The 19,120-nt window shown below is 39.3% G+C and overlaps 9 non-coding genes and 1 pseudogene across 9 annotated transcripts; 6 read left to right on the forward strand and 4 right to left on the reverse strand.

Moving 5' to 3' along the window:
• The first annotated feature begins 2,626 nt into the window (after positions 1-2,626).
• On the forward strand, positions 2,627-2,805 carry LOC135035569 (U1 spliceosomal RNA; annotated as a pseudogene).
• Positions 2,806-15,062: 12,257 nt separating this feature from the next.
• On the reverse strand, positions 15,063-15,226 carry LOC135035421 (U1 spliceosomal RNA). Its single transcript, XR_010230458.1, has one exon. It is a non-coding gene; the product is annotated as a U1 spliceosomal RNA (small nuclear RNA).
• Positions 15,227-15,897: 671 nt separating this feature from the next.
• On the reverse strand, positions 15,898-16,060 carry LOC135035559 (U1 spliceosomal RNA). Its single transcript, XR_010230576.1, has one exon. It is a non-coding gene; the product is annotated as a U1 spliceosomal RNA (small nuclear RNA).
• Positions 16,061-16,212: 152 nt separating this feature from the next.
• Positions 16,213-16,376, reverse strand: LOC135035412 (U1 spliceosomal RNA). Its single transcript, XR_010230450.1, has one exon. It is a non-coding gene; the product is annotated as a U1 spliceosomal RNA (small nuclear RNA).
• Positions 16,377-17,047: 671 nt separating this feature from the next.
• On the reverse strand, positions 17,048-17,210 carry LOC135035507 (U1 spliceosomal RNA). Its single transcript, XR_010230543.1, has one exon. It is a non-coding gene; the product is annotated as a U1 spliceosomal RNA (small nuclear RNA).
• A 144-nt stretch (positions 17,211-17,354) lies between these two features.
• Positions 17,355-17,470, forward strand: LOC135035573 (U5 spliceosomal RNA). The gene has a single exon (XR_010230582.1). It is a non-coding gene; the product is annotated as a U5 spliceosomal RNA (small nuclear RNA).
• Positions 17,471-17,740: 270 nt separating this feature from the next.
• LOC135035571 (U5 spliceosomal RNA) lies at positions 17,741-17,856 on the forward strand. The gene has a single exon (XR_010230580.1). It is a non-coding gene; the product is annotated as a U5 spliceosomal RNA (small nuclear RNA).
• Positions 17,857-18,142: 286 nt separating this feature from the next.
• Positions 18,143-18,258, forward strand: LOC135035581 (U5 spliceosomal RNA). Its single transcript, XR_010230589.1, has one exon. It is a non-coding gene; the product is annotated as a U5 spliceosomal RNA (small nuclear RNA).
• A 274-nt stretch (positions 18,259-18,532) lies between these two features.
• On the forward strand, positions 18,533-18,648 carry LOC135035577 (U5 spliceosomal RNA). The gene has a single exon (XR_010230586.1). It is a non-coding gene; the product is annotated as a U5 spliceosomal RNA (small nuclear RNA).
• Positions 18,649-18,923: 275 nt separating this feature from the next.
• On the forward strand, positions 18,924-19,039 carry LOC135035584 (U5 spliceosomal RNA). Its single transcript, XR_010230592.1, has one exon. It is a non-coding gene; the product is annotated as a U5 spliceosomal RNA (small nuclear RNA).
• The last annotated feature ends 81 nt before the right edge of the window (positions 19,040-19,120 follow it).

The following is a 19,120-nucleotide window of genomic DNA, read 5'->3' on the forward strand; positions in this document are numbered from 1 at the left end:
TATCCTGGGATGGCAGCGCTACCTTTTTGGATAAGCGTGTCAATGCTTTATCCACCCTAGGGGAGGATTCCCACCGTATCCTGTCCATTGGCGGGAAAGGATACGCCATAAGAATCCTTTTGGGAATCTGCAGCTTTTTGTCTGGAGATTCCCAAGCTTTTTCACATAATTCGTTCAACTCATGTGAGGAGGGAAAGGTTATCTCAGGTTTCTTTCCCTTATACATGTGTACCCTCGTGTCAGGGACAGGGGACTCTGTGATGTGCAAAACATCTTTTATTGCAATAATCATATATCGAATACATTTAGCCAATTTTGGCTGTAACTTTGCATCATCGTAGTCGACACTGGAGTCAGAATCTGTGTCGGTATCTGTGTCAACTATTTGGGATAGTGGGCGCTTTTGAGACCCCGAAGGTCCCTGCGACATAGGGACAGGCATGGGTTGACTCCCTGACTGTTCCCTAGCTTCAGCTTTGTCTAATCTCTTGTGTAATAAGTTTACATTAGCACTTAAAACATTCCACATATCCATCCAGTCAGGTGTCGGCGTTGTCGATGGAGACACCACATTAATTTGCTCCTGCTCCTCTCTAGGAGAGCCTTCTACCTCAGACATGTCGACACACGTGTACCGACACACCATACGCTCAGGGAATCCTCTTATCTGAGGACAGTTCCCCAACAAGGCCCTTTGGAGAGACAGAGAGAGAGAGTATGCCAGCACACACCCCAGCGCTATATGACCCAGGAAAAAAACACAATAATTTTATGTTTACCCAGTAGCGCTGTATTTCCATATATATATGCGCCTAATTATGTGCCCCCCTCTTCTTTAAGACCCTCTTTCTACCGTGGTATAAGCAGGGGAGAGTCCGTGGAGCTTCCCCTCAGCGGTGCTGTGGAGAAAATGGCGCTGGTGAGTGCTGAGGGAGAAGCCCCACCCCCTCAGCGACGGGCTTCTGTCCCGCTCAAATATAGTAAAAAAATGGCGGGGGCTCTTATATATATATATACAGTGCCTAGCTGCATATATATTTATTTTGCCAAAGAGAGGTCTATATTGCTGCCCAGGGCGTCCCCCCTGCGCCCTTCACCCTTACACTGACTGCCGTGTGTGAGGTGTATTGGAGCAATGGAGCACAGCTTTACTGCTGTGCGTTACCTCAGTGAAGATCATGAAGTCTTCCGCCGCCTCTGAAGTCTTCTTTTCTTCTCATACTCACCCGGCTTCTATCTTCCGGCTCTGCGAGGGGGACGGCGGTGCGGCTCTGGGACGGACGGCGAGGGTGAGACCTGCGTACCGATCCCTCTGGAGCTAATGCTGTACAGTAGCCTAAGAAGCAGAGCCTATCAACTCACAGAAGTAGGTGTGCATCTCTCCCCTCCGCCCCTCGATGCAGGGAGTCTGTTGCCAGCAGGCTCCCTGAAAATAAAAAAATCTAACAAATATACTTTCTGTCAGGAAACTCAGGAGAGCTCCCTGAAAAGCACCCAGTCTCCTCTGGGCACAGTAGTAAACTGAGGTCTGGAGGAGGGGCATAGAGGGAGGAGCCAGTGCACACCCAGATCTAAAGTCTTTCTTAAAGTGCCCATGTCTCCTGCGGAGCCCGTCTATCCCCCATGGTCCTTACGGAATCCCCAGCATCCTCTAGGACGTAAGAGAAAAATTATGCTGGCAGAAAAATCCAATTGAGTGATTAAACAGCTCCAGAGCTGCTCTGTAAGGCAAGTAAAAGGGTGTGGGCCCTGCAGCACTACCTGTAGTTTGCATTGTGCATTGGAAGCCTAGTTTGCTGTCTGTTTCCACTTCTTTTTTCTTGAGCCCCTCCCGTCTATACCCTTGTGCACTATCCTGACTTCTCCTCCCGTCTGCTTACTTTGTGCCTTCCAATGCACAATGCAAACTACAGGTAGTGCTGCAGGGCCCACACCCTTTTACTTGCCTTACAGAACAGCTCTTGAGCTGTTACAGTGCCCAGCTGCTGCAAGAAATCAGCGTGAATGCTTCAGGGGCTGGGGCATGGCCAACATGAGCCCCACACCGAAGGAGGGTGGGGGTGTTTAATGCGAACTAGGGGTCTCGCACAATGCGAACTACAGGTATTGCTGCAGGGCCCACACCCTTTTACTTGCCTTACAGAGCAGCTCTGGAGCTGTTACAGTGCCCAGCTGCTGCAAGAAATCAGCTTGAATCCTTCAGGGGCTGGGGCATAGCCAACATGAGCCCCACACCGACGGAGGGTGGAGGTGTTTAATGCGAACTAGGGGTCATCCAAGTGCCGCAAAAGGCCGCCATGCCCTGCACACCCCTTTTCTCTTTTCATATGCAGACGAGGGTTGAAGCCAACTTTGACCCACTGCTTGGATGACATCGCCATATGCAAATCCATCTGCTGCAGGCCTTCCCCCAGGAATGCTTGCACTAGTTGTTGCATTTGGTTTGTTGTTTGGGGGTGCTTCAGTATTAGGCAGCCTTCTGCCCTCCCATGTTCATCTGAAAATATGTGTTCTCCCTGCAGTTGTTGTCCCCAGATGAGAGTTCCCTTGTGCTGCCTCAGTTGAATCTCCTTTACTTGACAGAGATGTGCCTGAGCAGCGGCCCTCCCCAGCCCTATCCCAAATCATACTTATTTTGCATAGGAGATACCATGGTCATGAAGACTGTTCTCCCAGGGTGCGGTTCATTCATTGCATTCTGGGTATGCTGACCTCTGTGATTTCCCCAAATGTGGGAAACTCGACTGCATTATTTAATGCGAACTAGGGGTCATCCAAGCACCGCAAAAGGCCGCCATGCCCTGCATACCCCTTTTCTCTTTTCATAAGCAGACGAGGTTTGAAGCCAACTTTGACCCAATGCTTGGATGACATCACTTGCTGCCTTTCCAATGAAGCAAGTTTAATTTAATAATAGGTGAAAAACCATCCCTACAAAGGTGTTAATCAGATACTTGGCTTTGTGGACACTTTTCAGAGCACAAATTTGTTAGCATAAAAATAAAGCCAGAAAATGAAGAGCTGTTTAATCACTCAATTGGATTTTTCTGCCAGCATATTTCTTTTTCTCTGCAACCCACTGCTAAATTGTGCTTCCTAGCTGTTTTTATAAAATCACTGAATCAAATCTAACTCTGATTACATCAGAGAAGGCCAGGTACCCTACACCATAACAGGGGGTTTGAAATTTTGACTTGTCTACTTAAAGATCACCAAAATCTGATAACAAGGTCAATTAAGTCCCTGGGTGGGATTGAACCACCAACCTTTTGGTTAATAGCCTTACACACTAACTGATTGCGCCACAGCGACACTTTGCAAAAGTACATACTGACAAAGGCTAATAAGCATTCATCTAGAACGATTCCTAGAAACATTTTAAAAAGTCAATAATGTGGAGAGTTTTTGTAAGATGTTTCTTCCATCAACCAATGAAGAAACACATTGGTACTTTCCCATGATGAGTGAGTGCTTCAGGATCTTTTGCACTTACATGTGCAGCAGAGTACTGTAATGGAAGCATGCTGGGTCCATAACCCAGAGGTAGGCATATTGAAACTATCCTCTGCTATATGCATTTTTTTTTGTTAATTAAAGTAATCCAAAACTGGGATTGATATTTTTGCTCTTTTATTTTTACTTAAAGTACAATAACTTTTACCATTTTAATTTGTTTTAATAGTATATTGACAGTATTGTTTTCTTTCAAAAATCCAATTAATTTTCTTTACCCGATTATTAAAATGGTAATTGACAAAAACAAACTACATTGTCACCAGAAGAGCAATACAAAATGTACAAGTGATATATTAAAATCATCTTTCCAGCTTGAATTTCAATGATGCATTGGGGCAACGATTTTGTGAGAAACATCTTCACCCTTAAATAAAGATTTTCTTAATTCCTTACCTGTGTGCTAATTAGATATCACCTTGTTTTCACATTAAACAGACTTCCACATGAGAAAACAGCAAAGATGCAGTGGCGTTAATGTTTCCTGGTGTCAACCTGTATTATTTCCGTAGATATTGAAATGAGGATGCATCTTGCTGCCTTTCCAATGAAGCAAGTTTAATTTAGTAATAGGTGAAAAACCATCCCTACAAAGATGTTAATCAGATACTTGGCTTTGTGGACACTTTTCAGAGAACAAATTTGTAATCATAAAAATAAAGCCAGAAAATGAAGAGCTGTTTAATCACTCAATTGGATTTTTCTGCCAGCATTTTTCTTTTTCTCTGCAACCCACTGCTAAATTGTGCTTCCTAGCTGTTTTTTTATAAAATCACTTAATCAAATCTAACTCTGATTACATCAGAGAAGGCCAGGTACCCTATACCATAAGAGGGGGTTTGCAATTTTGACTTGTCTACTTAAATATCACCAAAATGTGATCACAAGGTCAATTACGTCCCGGGGTGGGATTGAACCACCAACCTTTTGATAAATAGCTGAACACACTAACCGATTGCGCCACAGAGACACTTTGCAAAAAGCACATACTGACAAAGACTAATAAGCATTCATCTAGAACGTTTCCTAGAAAAACTTTAAAAAGTCAATAATCTGGAGAGTTTTTGTAAGATGTTTCACCAGCAACCAATGAAGAAACACATTAGTACTTTCGCATGATGAGTGAGTGCTTCAGGATCTCTTGCACTTACATGTGCAGCAGAGTACTGCAATGGAAGCATGCTGGGCCCATAACCCAGAGGTAGGCAGATTGAAACTATCCTTTGCTATATGCATTTTTTTTTTGTTCATTAAAGTAATCCAAAACTGGGATTGATATTTTAGCTTTTATTTTTACTTAAAGTACAATAACTTTTACCATTTTAATTTGTTTTAATAGTATATTGACAGTATTGTTTTCTTTCAAAAATCCACTTAATTTTCTTTACCCTATTATTAAAATGGTAATTGACAAAAACAAACTACATTGTCACCAGAAGAGCAATACAAAATGTACAAGTGATATATTAAAATCATCTTTCCAGCTTGAATTTCAATGATGCATTGGGGCAACGATTTTGTGAGAAACACCTTCACCCTTAAATAAAGATTTTCTTAATTCCTTACCTGTGTGCTAATTAGATATCACCTTGTTTTCACATTAAACAGACTTCCACATGCGAAAGCAGCAAGGATGCAGTGGCGTTAATGTTTCCTGGTGTCAACCTGTATTATTTCAGTAGACATTGAAATGAGGATGCATCTTGCTGCCTTTCCAATGAAGCAAGTTTAATTTAGTAATAGGTGAAAAACCATCCCTACAAAGGTGTTAATCAGAGACTTGGCTTTGTGGACACTTTTCAGAGAACAAATTTGTTAGCATAAAAATAAAGCCAGAAAATGAAGAGCTGTTTAATCACTCAATTGGATTTTTTTGCCAGCATATTTCTTTTTCTCTGCAACCCACTGCTAAATTGTGCTTCCTAGCTGTTTTTATAAAATCACTGAATCAAATCTAACTCTGATTACATCAGAGAAGGCCAGGTACCCTACACCATAACAGGGGGTTTGAAATTTTGACTTGTCTACTTAAAGATCACCAAAATCTGATAACAAGGTCAATTACGTCCCTGGGTGGGATTGAACCACCAACCTTTTGGTTAATAACCATACACACTAACTGATTGCGCCACAGCGACACTTTGCAAAAAGCACATACTGACAAAGACTAATAAGCATTCATCTAGAACGTTTCCTAGAAAAACTTTAAAAAGTCAATAATCTGGAGAGTTTTTGTAAGATGTTTCTTCCAGCAACCAATGAAGAAACACATTAGTACTTTCGCATGATGAGTGAGTGCTTCAGGATCTCTTGCACTTACATGTGCAGCAGAGTACTGCAATGGAAGCATGCTGGGCCCATAACCCAGAGGTAGGCAGATTGAAACTATCCTTTGCTATATGAATTTTTTTTTTTGTTCATTAAAGTAATCCAAAACTGGGATTGATATTTTCGCTTTTATTTTTACTTAAAGTACAATAACTTTTACCATTTTAATTTGTTTTAATAGTATATTGACAGTATTGTTTTCTTTCAAAAATCCACTTAATTTTCTTTACCCTATTATTAAAATGGTAATTGACAAAAACAAACTACATTGTCACCATAAGAGCAATACAAAATGTACAAGTGATATATTAAAATCATCTTTCCAGCTTGAATTTCAATGATGCATTGGGGCAACGATTTTGTGAGAAACATCTTCACCCTTAAATAAAGATTTTCTTAATTCCTTACCTGTGTGCTAATTAGATATCACCTTGTTTTCACATTAAACAGACTTCCACATGAGAAAGCAGCAAGGATGCAGTGGCGTTAATGTTTCCTGGTGTCAACCTGTATTATTTCAGTAGATATTGAAATGAGGATACATCTTGCTGCCTTTCCAATGAAGCAAGTTTAATTTAGTAATAGGTGAAAAACCATCCCTACAAATATGTTAATCAGATACTTGGCTTTGTGGACACTTTTCAGAGAACAAATTAGTTAGCATAAAAATAAAGCCAGAAAATGAAGAGCTGTTTAAACACTCAATTGGATTTTTGTGCCAGCATATTTCTTTTTCTCTGCAACCCACTGCCAAATTGTGCTTCCTAGCTGTTTTTATAAAATCACTGAATCAAATCTAACTCTGATTACATCAGAGAAGGCCAGGTACCCTACACCATAACAGGGGGTTTGAAATTTTGACTTGTCTACTTAAAGATCACCAAAATCTGATAACAAGGTCAATTAAATCCCTGGGTGGGATTGAACAACCAACCTTTTGGTTAATAGCCTTACACACTAACTGATTGCGCCACAGCTACACTTAGCAAAAGTACATACTGACAAAGGCTAATAAGCATTCATCTAGAACGATTCCTAGAAACATTTTAAAAAGTCAATAATGTGGAGAGTTTTTGTAAGATGTTTCTTCCATCAACCAATGAAGAAACACATTGGTACTTTCCCATGATAAGTGAGTGCTTCAGGACCTCTTGTACTTACATGTGCAGCAGAGTACTGTAATGGAAGCATGCTGGGTCCATAACCCAGAGGTAGGCAAATTGAAACTATCCTCTGCTATATGCATTTTTTTTTGTTAATTAAAGTAATCCAAAACTGGGATTGATATTTTTGCTCTTTTATTTTTACTTAAAGTACAATAACTTTTACCATTTTAATTTGTTTTAATAGTATATTGACAGTATTGTTTTCTTTCAAAAATCCACTTAATTTTCTTTACCCGATTATTAAAATGGTAATTGACAAAAACAAACTACATTGTCACCAGAAGAGCAATACAAAATGTACAAGTGATATATTAAAATCATCTTTCCAGCTTGAATTTCAATGATGCATTGGGGCAACGATTTTGTGAGAAACATCTTCACCCTTAAATAAAGATTTTCTTAATTCCTTACCTGTGTGCTAATTAGATATCACCTTGTTTTCACATTAAACAGACTTCCACATGCGAAAGCAGCAAGGATGCAGTGGCGTTAATGTTTCCTGGTGTCAACCTGTATTATTTCAGTAGACATTGAAATGAAGATGCATCTTGCTGCCTTTCCAATGAAGCAAGTTTAATTTAGTAATAGGTGAAAAACCATCCCTTCAAAGGTGTTAATCAGAGACTTGTCTTTGTGGACACTTTTCAGAGAACAAATTTGTTAGTATAAAAATAAAGCCAGAAAATGAAGAGCTGTTTAATCACTCAATTGGATTTTTCTGCCAGCATATTTCTTTTTCTCTGCAACCCACTGCTAAATTGTTCTTCCTAGCTGTTTTTATAAAATCACTGAATCAAATCTAACTCTGATTACATTAGAGAAGGCCAGGTACCCTACACCATAACAGGGGGTTTGAAATTTTGACTTGTCTACTTAAAGATCACCAAAATCTGATAACAAGGTCAATTAAGTCCCTGGGTGGGATTGAACCACCAACCTTTTGGTTAATAGCCTTACACACTAACTGATTGCGCCAAAACAACACTTTGCAAAAGAACATACTGACAAAGGCTAATAAGCATTCATCTAGAACGATTCCTAGAAACATTTTAAAAAGTCAATAATGTGGAGAGTTTTTGTAAGATGTTTCTTCCATCAACCAATGAAGAAACACATTGGTACTTTCCCATGATAAGTGAGTGCTTCAGGACCTCTTGCACTTACATGTGCAACAGAGTACTGTAATGGAAGCATGCTGGGTCCATAACCCAGAGGTAGGCAGATTGAAACTATCCTCTGCTATATGCATTTTTTTTTGTTAATTAAAGTAATCCAAAACTGGGATTGATATTTTTGCTCTTTTATTTTTACTTAAAGTACAATAACTTTTACCATTTTAATTTGTTTTAATAGTATATTGACAGTATTGTTTTCTTTCAAAAATCCAATTAATTTTCTTTACCCGATTATTAAAATGGTAATTGACAAAAACAAACTACATTGTCACCAGAAGAGCAATACAAAATGTACAAGTGATATATTAAAATCATCTTTCCAGCTTGAATTTCAATGATGCATTGGGGCAACGATTTTGTGAGAAACATCTTCACCCTTAAATAAAGATTTTCTTAATTCCTTACCTGTGTGCTAATTAGATATCACCTTGTTTTCACATTAAACAGACTTCCACATGCGAAAGCAGCAAGGATGCAGTGGCGTTAATGTTTCCTGGTGTCAACCTGTATTATTTCAGTAGACATTGAAATGAGGATGCATCTTGCTGCCTTTCCAATGAAGCAAGTTTAATTTAGTAATAGGTGAAAAACCATCCCTACAAAGGTGTTAATCAGAGACTTGGCTTTGTGGACACTTTTCAGAGAACAAATTTGTTAGTATAAAAATAAAGCCAGAAAATGAAGAGCTGTTTAATCACTCAATTGGATTTTTCTGCCAGCATATTTCTTTTTCTCTGCAACCCACTGCTAAATTGTGCTTCCTAGCTGTTTTTATAAAATCACTGAATCAAATCTAAACATCAGAGAAGGCCAGGTACCCTACACCATAACAGTGGGTTTGAAATTTTGACTTGTCTACTTAAAGATCACCAAAATCTGATAACAAGGTCAATTAAGTCCCTGGGTGGGATTGAACCACCAACCTTTTGGTTAATAGCCTTACACACTAACTGATTGCGCCACAGCGACACTTTGCAAAAGTACTTACTGACAAAGGCTAATAAGCATTCATCTAGAATGATTCCTAGAAACATTTTAAAAAGTCAATAATGTGGAGAGTTTTTGTAAGATGTTTCTTCCATCAACCAATGAAGAAACACATTGGTACTTTCCCATGATGAGTGAGTGCTTCAGGATCTCTTGCACTTACATGTGCAGCAGAGTACTGTAATGGAAGCATGCTGGGTCCATAACCCAGAGGTAGGCAGATTGAAACTATCCTCTGCTATATGCATTTTTTTTGTTAATTAAAGTAATCCAAAACTGGGATTGATATTTTTGCTCTTTTATTTTTACTTAAAGTACAATAACTTTTACCATTTTAATTTGTTTTAATAGTATTGTTTTCTTTCAAAAATCCAATTAATTTTCTTTACCCGATTATTAAAATGGTAATTGACAAAAACAAACTACATTGTCACCAGAAGAGCAATACAAAATGTACAAGTGATATATTAAAATCATCTTTCCAACTTGAATTTCAATGATGCATTGGGGCAACGATTTTGTGAGAAACATCTTCACCCTTAAATAAAGATGTTCTTAATTCCTTACCTGTGTGCTAATTAGATATCACCTTGTTTTCACATTAAACAGACTTCCACATGAGAAAACAGCAAAGATGCAGTGGCGTTAATGTTTCCTGGTGTCAACCTGTATTATTTCCGTAGATATTGAAATGAGGATGCATCTTGCTGCCTTTCCAATGAAGCAAGTTTAATTTAGTAATAGGTGAAAAACCATCCCTACAAAGATGTTAATCAGATACTTGGCTTTGTGGACACTTTTCAGAGAACAAATTTGTTATCATAAAAATAAAGCCAGAAAATGAAGAGCTGTTTAATCACTCAATTGGATTTTTCTGCCAGCATTTTTCTTTTTCTCTGCAACCCACTGCTAAATTGTGCTTCCTAGCTGTTTTTTTTATAAAATCACTTAATCAAATCTAACTCTGATTACATCAGAGAAGGCCAGGTACCCTACACCATAAGAGGGGGTTTGCAATTTTGACTTGTCTACTTAAATATTACCAAAATCTGATCACAAGGTCAATTACGTCCCTGGATGGGATTGAACCACCAACCTTTTGATTAATAGCTGAACACACTAACCGATCGCGCCACAGAGACACTTTGCGAAAAGTACATACTGACAAAGACTAATAAGCATTCATCTAGAACGTTTCCTAGAAAAACTTTAAAAAGTCAATAATCTGGAGAGTTTTTGTAAGATGTTTCTTCCAGCAACCAATGAAGAAACACATTGTTACTTTCGCATGATGAGTGAGTGCTTCAGGATCTCTTGCACTTACATGTGCAGCAGAGTACTGCAATGGAAGCATGCTGGGCCCATAACCCAGAGGTAGGCAGATTGAAACTATCCTTTGCTATATGCATTTTTTTTTTGTTCATTAAAATAATCCAAAACTGGGATTGATATTTTAGCTTTTTTTTTTACTTAAAGTACAATAACTTTTACCATTTTAATTTGTTTTAATAGTATATTGACAGTATTGTTTTCTTTCAAAAATCCAATTAATTTTCTTTACCCGATTATTAAAATGGTAATTGACAAAAACAAACTACAGTGTCACCAGAAGAGCAATACAAAATGTACAAGTGATATATTAAAATCATCTTTCCAGCTTGAATTTCAATGATGCATTGGGGCAACGATTTTGTGAGAAACATCTTCACCCTTAAATAAAGATTTTCTTAATTCCTTACCTGTGTGCTAATTAGATATCACCTTGTTTTCACATTAAACAGACTTCCACATGAGAAAGCAGCAAGGATGCAGTGGCGTTAATGTTTCCGGGTGTCAACCTGTATTATTTCAGTAGATATTGAAATGAGGATGCATCTTGCTGCCTTTCCAATGAAGCAAGTTTAATTTAGTAATAGGTGAAAAACCATCCCTACAAATATGTTAATCAGATACTTGGCTTTGTGGACACTTTTCAGAGAACAAATTCGTTAGCAATAAAAATAAAGCCAGAAAATGAAGAGCTGTTTAATCACTCAATTGGATTTTTCTGCCAGCATATTTCTTTTTCTCTGCAACCCACTGCTAAATTGTGCTTCCTAGTTGTTTTTTTTTATAAAATCACTGATTCAAATCTAACTCTGATTACATCAGAGTAGGCCAGGTACCCTACACCATAAGAAGGGGGTTTGAAATTTTGACTTGTCTACTTAAAGATCACCAAAATCTGATAACAAGGTCAATTACATCCCTGGGTGGGATTGAACCACCAACCCTTTGATTAATAACCAAACACACTAACAGATTGCGCCACAGAGACACTTTACAAACGTACATACTGACAAAGGCTAATAAGCATTCATCTAGAACGTTTCCTAGAAAAACTTTAAAAAGTCAATAATCTGGAGAGTTTTTGTAAGATGTTTCTTCCATCAACCAACGAAGAAACACATTGGTACTTTCCCATGATGAGTGAGTGCTTCAGGATCTCTTGCACTTACATGTGCAGCAGAGTACTGCAATGGAAAAATGCTGGGCCCATAACCCAGAGGTAGGCAGATTGAAACTATCCTCTGCTATATGCATTTTTTTTTGTTAATTAAAGTAATCCAAAACTGGGATTGATATTTTTGCTCTTTTATTTTTACTTAAAGTACAATAACTTTTACCATTTTAATTTGTTTTAATAGTATATTGACAGTATTGTTTTCTTTCAAAAATCCACTTAATTTTCTTTACCCTATTATTAAAATGGTAATTGACAAAAACAAACTACATTGTCACCAGAAGAGCAATACAAAATGTACAAGTGATATATTAAAATCATCTTTCCAGCTTGAATTTCAATGATGCATTGGGGCAACGATTTTGTGAGAAACACCTTCACCCTTAAATAAAGATTTTCTTAATTCCTTACCTGTGTGCTAATTAGATATCACCTTGTTTTCACATTAAACAGACTTCCACATGCGAAAGCAGCAAGGATGCAGTGGCGTTAATGTTTCCTGGTGTCAACCTGTATTATTTCAGTAGACATTGAAATGAGGATGCATCTTGCTGCCTTTCCAATGAAGCAAGTTTAATTTAGTAATAGGTGAAAAACCATCCCTACAAAGGTGTTAATCAGAGACTTGGCTTTGTGGACACTTTTCAGAGAACAAATTTGTTAGCATAAAAATAAAGCCAGAAAATGAAGAGCTGTTTAATCACTCAATTGGATTTTTTTGCCAGCATATTTCTTTTTCTCTGCAACCCACTGCTAAATTGTGCTTCCTAGCTGTTTTTATAAAATCACTGAATCAAATCTAACTCTGATTACATCAGAGAAGGCCAGGTACCCTACACCATAACAGGGGGTTTGAAATGTTGACTTGTCTACTTAAAGATCACCAAAATCTGATAACAAGGTCAATTACGTCCCTGGGTGGGATTGAACCACCAACCTTTTGGTTAATAACCATACACACTAACTGATTGCGCCACAGCGACACTTTGCAAAATTACATACTGACAAAGGCTAATAAGCATTCATCTAGAACGTTTCCTAGAAACATTTTAAAAAGTCAATAATGTGGAGAGTTTTTGTAAGATGTTTCTTCCATCAACCAATGAAGAAACACATTGGTACTTTCCCATGATAAGTGAGTGCTTCAGGACCTCTTGCACTTACATGTGCAGCAGAGTACTGTAATGGAAGCATGCTGGGTCCATAACCCAGAGGTAGGCAGATTGAAACTATCCTCTGCTATATGCATTTTTTTTTTGTTAATTAAAGTAATCCAAAACTGGGATTGATATTTTTGCTCTTTTATTTTTACTTAAAGTACAATAACTTTTACCATTTTAATTTGTTTTAATAGTATATTGACAGTATTGTTTTCTTTCAAAAATCCAATTAATTTTCTTTACCCGATTATTAAAATGGTAATTGACAAAAACAAACTACATTGTCACCAGAAGAGCAATACAAAATGTACAAGTGATATATTAAAATCATCTTTCCAGCTTGAATTTCAATGATGCATTGGGGCAACGATTTTGTGAGAAACATCTTCACCCTTAAATAAAGATTTTCTTAATTCCTTACCTGTGTGCTAATTAGATATCACCTTGTTTTCACATTAAACAGACTTCCACATGCGAAAGCAGCAAGGATGCAGTGGCGTTAATGTTTCCTGGTGTCAACCTGTATTATTTCAGTAGACATTGAAATGAGGATGCATCTTGCTGCCTTTCCAATGAAGCAAGTTTAATTTAGTAATAGGTGAAAAACCATCCCTACAAAGGTGTTAATCAGAGACTTAGCTTTGTGGACACTTTTCAGAGAACAAATTTGTTAGCATAAAAATAAAGCCAGAAAATGAAGAGCTGTTTAATCACTCAATTGGATTTTTCTGCCAGCATATTTCTTTTTCTCTGCAACCCACTGCTAAATTGTGCTTCCTAGCTGTTTTTTTTTATAAAATCACTGATTCAAATCTAACTCTGATTACATCAGAGTAGGCCAGGTACCCTACACCATAAGAAGGGGGTTTGAAATTTTGACTTGTCTACTTAAAGATCACCAAAATCTGATAACAAGGTCAATTACATCCCTGGGTGGGATTGAACCACCAACCCTTTGATTAATAACCAAACACACTAACAGATTGCGCCACAGAGACACTTTACAAACGTACGTACTGACAAAGGCTAATAAGCATTCATCTAGAACGTTTCCTAGAAAAACTTTAAAAAGTCAATAATCTGGAGAGTTTTTGTAAGATGTTTCTTCCATCAACCAACGAAGAAACACATTGGTACTTTCCCATGATGAGTGAGTGCTTCAGGATCTCTTGCACTTACATGTGCAGCAGAGTACTGCAATGGAAAAATGCTGGGCCCATAACCCAGAGGTAGGCAGATTGAAACTATCCTCTGCTATATGCATTTTTTTTGTTAATTAAAGTAATCCAAAACTGGGATTGATATTTTTGCTCTTTTATTTTTACTTAAAGTACACTAACTTTTACCATTTTAATTTGTTTTAATAGTATATTGACAGTATTGTTTTCTTTCAAAAATCCACTTAATTTTCTTTACCCTATTATTAAAATGGTAATTGACAAAAACAAACTACATTGTCACCAGAAGAGCAATACAAAATGTACAAGTGATATATTAAAATCATCTTTCCAGCTTGAATTTCAATGATGCATTGGGGCAACGATTTTGTGAGAAACACCTTCACCCTTAAATAAAGATTTTCTTAATTCCTTACCTGTGTGCTAATTAGATATCACCTTGTTTTCACATTAAACAGACTTCCACATGCGAAAGCAGCAAGGATGCAGTGGCGTTAATGTTTCCTGGTGTCAACCTGTATTATTTCAGTAGACATTGAAATGAGGATGCATCTTGCTGCCTTTCCAATGAAGCAAGTTTAATTTAGTAATAGGTGAAAAACCATCCCTACAAAGGTGTTAATCAGAGACTTGGCTTTGTGGACACTTTTCAGAGAACAAATTTGTTAGCATAAAAATAAAGCCAGAAAATGAAGAGCTGTTTAATCACTCAATTGGATTTTTTTGCCAGCATATTTCTTTTTCTCTGCAACCCACTGCTAAATTGTGCTTCCTAGCTGTTTTTATAAAATCACTGAATCAAATCTAACTCTGATTACATCAGAGAAGGCCAGGTACCCTACACCATAACAGGGGGTTTGAAATTTTGACTTGTCTACTTAAATATCACCAAAATCTGATAACAAGGTCAATTACGTCCCTTAGTGGGATTGAACCACCAACCTTTTGATTAATAACCATACACACTGAGGCAGCACAAGGGAACTCTCGAAAGAAGAACAAGGCTAGAGGAAGAACTGAAACAAAGAAATCTGACTTTTACTAGAGCTGACCAGAGGAAAGCACAAACACAGTCCCCCACTACCACAAATAATGCAGTTGAGTTTCCCACATTTGGGGAAATCACATGGGTCAGCATACCCAGAATGCAATGAATGAACCTCACCCTGGGAGAACAATCTTCAAGACCATGGTCTCTCCTATGCAAAATAAGTATGATTTGGGATAGGGCTGGGGAGGGCCGCTGCTCAGGCACATCTCTGTCAAGTAAAGGAGATTCAACTGAGGCAGCACAAGGGAACTCTCATCTGGGGACAACAACTGCAGGGAGAACACATATTTTCAGATGAACATGGGAGGGCAGAAGGCTGCCTAATACTGAAGCACCCCCAAACAACAAACCAAATGCAACAACTAGTGCAAGCATTCCTGGGGGAAGGCCTGCAGCAGATGGATTTGCATATGGTGATGCCATCCAAGCAGTGGGTCAAAGTTGGCTTCAACCCTCGTCTGCATATGAAAAGAGAAAAGGGGCGTGCAGGGCATGGCGGCCTTTTGCGGCGCTTGGATGACCCCTAGTTCGCATTACACACCTCCACCCTCCTTCGGTGTGGGGCTCATGTTGGCTATGCCCCAGCCCCTGAAGCATTCAAGCTGATTTCTTGCAGCAGCTGGGCACTGTAACTGCTCCAGAGCTGCTCTGTAAGGCAAGTAAAAGGGTGTGGGCCCTGCAGCACTACCTGTAGTTTGCATTGTGCGTTGGAAGGCACGAAGTAAGCAGACGGGAGAAGTCAGGATAGTGCGCAAGGGCATAGAAGGGAGCGGCTCAAGAAAAGAGAAGTGGAAACAGACAGCAAACTAGGCTGGAGAGAGACCTGAGACAAAGAGATCTGAATTATACGAGAGCCGACCAAGGGAAACACAAATTATGCAGTCAAGTTTCCCACATTTGGGGAAATCACAGGGGCAGCACAACTAGAGTGCAATGGGTGAGCCTTGCCCTGGGAGAAGCACCTTCATGATCATAGTATCTCACCTGGCAGGTAAGTAGGAGTTGGGCTAGAGCTGGGGAGGGTCGCTGCTCGGGCACCCCCTTGTCAAGTGAAAGAGATCCAACTGAGGCAGCACAAGGGAACTCTCGAAAGAAGAACAAGGCTAGAGGAAGATCTGAGATAAAGAAATCTGATTTTTACCAGAGCTGACCAGAGGAAAGCACAAACACAGTCCCCCACTACCACAAATAATGCAGTCGAGTTTCCCACATTTGGGGAAATCACAGGGGTCAGCATACCCAGAATGCAATGAATGAACCTCACCCTGGGAGAACAATCTTCATGACCATGGTATCGCCTATGCAAAATAAGTATGATTTGGGATAGGGCTGGGGAGGGCCGCTGCTCAGGCACATCTCTGTCAAGTAAAGGAGATTCAACTGAGGCAGCACAAGGGAACTCTCATCTGGGGACAACAACTGCAGGGAGAACACATATTTTCAGATGAACATGGGAGGGCAGAAGGCTGCCTAATACTGAAGCACCCCCAAACAACAAACCAAATGCAACAACTAGTGCAAGCATTCCTGGGGGAAGGCCTGCAGCAGATGGATTTGCATATGGTGATGTCATCCAAACAGTGGGTCAAAGTTGGCTTCAACCCTCGTCTGCATATGAAAAGAGACAAGGGGCGTGCAGGGCATGGCGGCCTTTTGCGGCGCTTGGATGACCCCTAGTTCGCATTACACACCTCCACCCTCCTTCGGTGTGGGGCTCATGTTGGCTATTCCCCAGCCCCTGAAGCATTCAAGCTGATTTCTTGCAGCAGCTGGGCACTGTAACTGCTCCAGAGACGCTCTGTAAGGCAAGTAAAAGGGTGTGGGTCCTGCAGCACTACCTGTAGTTTGCATTGTGCGTTGGAAGGCACGAAGTAAGCAGACGGGAGAAGTCAGGATAGTGCGCAAGGGCATAGAAGGGAGCGGCTCAAGAAAAGAGAAGTAGAAACAGACAGCAAACTAGGCTGGAGAGAGACCTGAGACAAAGAGATCTGAATTATACGAGAGCCGACCAGGGGAAACACAAATTATGCAGTCAAGTTTCCCACATTTGGGGAAATCGCAGAAGCAGCACACCCAGAGTGCAATGGGTGAGCCTTGCCCTGGGAGAAGCACCTTCATGATCATAGTATCTCACCTGGCAGGTAAGTAGGAGTTGGGCTAGAGCTGGGGAGGGTCGCTGCTCGAGCATCCCCCTGTCAAGTAAAGGAGATTCAACTGAGGCAGCACAAGGGAACTCTCATCTGGGGACAACAACTGCAGGGAGAACACATATTTTCAGATAAAAATCTTGGTCATGCTCTGGTTTCTCTTCAGAACGAACAAATCTTTCGCCTTTTACTAAAGATTTCCGTGGAGAGGAGCAAAACCGAGTTTTATCTCAATTTTTGCATGCCCCATCTTTTTGGGGTTTCTTTTATCGGTTTAAAGATAGAATGAGTGTGCTTTAATGTAAGCTCATTTGCATAGAAATGACAGTAAATGTTTGTTTCTTTTCAAACAGAACTTTCTTGACCATGCTACTTGCTTGAAAGATCTGGGAGCACATGGAATACAGTACAAACCATGCTTATAGCAAGGAGAAGACAGGTGAGAAATCTGCTTTCTTTCAAATTGGGCGCTCACTTTGATCTGAATAAGGACTGCTGGCACGGCACTCAGGCGACAGGTGGAATCTTGGTCATGCTCTGGTTTCTCTTCAGAACGAACAAATCTTTCGCCTTTTACTAAAGATTTCCGTGGAGAGGAGCAAAACTGAGTTTTATCTCAATTTTTGCATGCCCCATATTATTGGGGTTTCTTTTATCGGATTAAAGACAGAACGAGTGTGCTTTCTTGTTAGCTTTAATGTAAGTTTATTTGCATAACAATGACAATAAATGTCTGTTTCTTTTCAAGCAGAACTTTCTTGACCATACTAATTGCTTGAAAGATCTGGGAGCACATGGAAAAGAGTACAAACCATGCTTATAGCAAGGGGAAGCCTGGTGAGAAATCTGCTTTCTTTCTTTCAAATTGGGTGCTCACTTTGAGCTGAATGAGGACTGCTGGCACGGCACTCAGGCGACAGGTGGAATCTTGGTCATGCTCTGGTTTCTCTTCAGAACGAACAAATCTTTCGCCTTTTACTAAAGATTTCCATGGAGAGGAGCAAAACTGAGTTTTATCTCAATTTTTGCATGCCCCGTCTTATTGGGGTTTCTTTTATCAGTTTAAAGATAGAACGAGTGTGCTTTAATGTAAGCTCATTTGCGTAGAAATGACAGTAAATGTTTGTTTCTTTTCAAACAGAACTTTCTTGACTATACTAATTGCTTGAAAGATCTGGGAGCACATGGAAAAGAGTACAAACCATGTTTATAGCAAGGGGAAGCTTGGTGAGAAATCTGCTTTCTTTCTTTCAAATTGGGTGCTCACTTTGAGCTGAATGAGGACTGCTGGCATGGCACTCAGGCGACAGGTAGAATCTTGGTCATGCTGTGGTTTCTCTTCAGAACGAACAAATCTTTCGCCTTTTACTAAAGATTTCCGTGGAGAGGAGCAAAACTGAGTTTTATCTCAATTTTTGCATGCCCCATCTTATTGGGGTTTTATTTTATTGGTTTAAAGATAGAACGAGTGTGCTTTAATGTAAGCTCATTTGCATAGAAATGACAGTAAATGTTTGTTTCTTTTCAAACAGAACTTTCTTGACCACACTAATTGTTTGAAAGATCTGGGAGCACATGGAAAAGAGTACAAACCATGTTTATAGCAAGGGGAAGCCTGGTGAGAAATCTGCTTTCTTTCATTCAAATTGGGTGCTCACTTTGAGCTGAATGAGAACTGCTGGCATGGCACTCAGGCGACAGGTGGAATCTTGGTCATGCTCTGGTTTCTCTTCAGAACTAACAAATATTTCGCCTTTTATTAAAGATTTCCGTGGAGAGGAGCAAAACTGAGTTTTATCTCAATTTTTGCATGCCCCATATTATTGGGGTTTCTTTTATCAGTTTAAAGACAGAACGAGTGTGCTTTCTTGTTAGCTTTAATGTAAGTTTATTTGCATAACAATGACAGTAA

This window comes from Pseudophryne corroboree, unplaced genomic scaffold (assembly GCF_028390025.1).
Source record: "Pseudophryne corroboree isolate aPseCor3 unplaced genomic scaffold, aPseCor3.hap2 scaffold_606, whole genome shotgun sequence".
NCBI lineage: Eukaryota > Metazoa > Chordata > Amphibia > Anura > Myobatrachidae > Pseudophryne > Pseudophryne corroboree.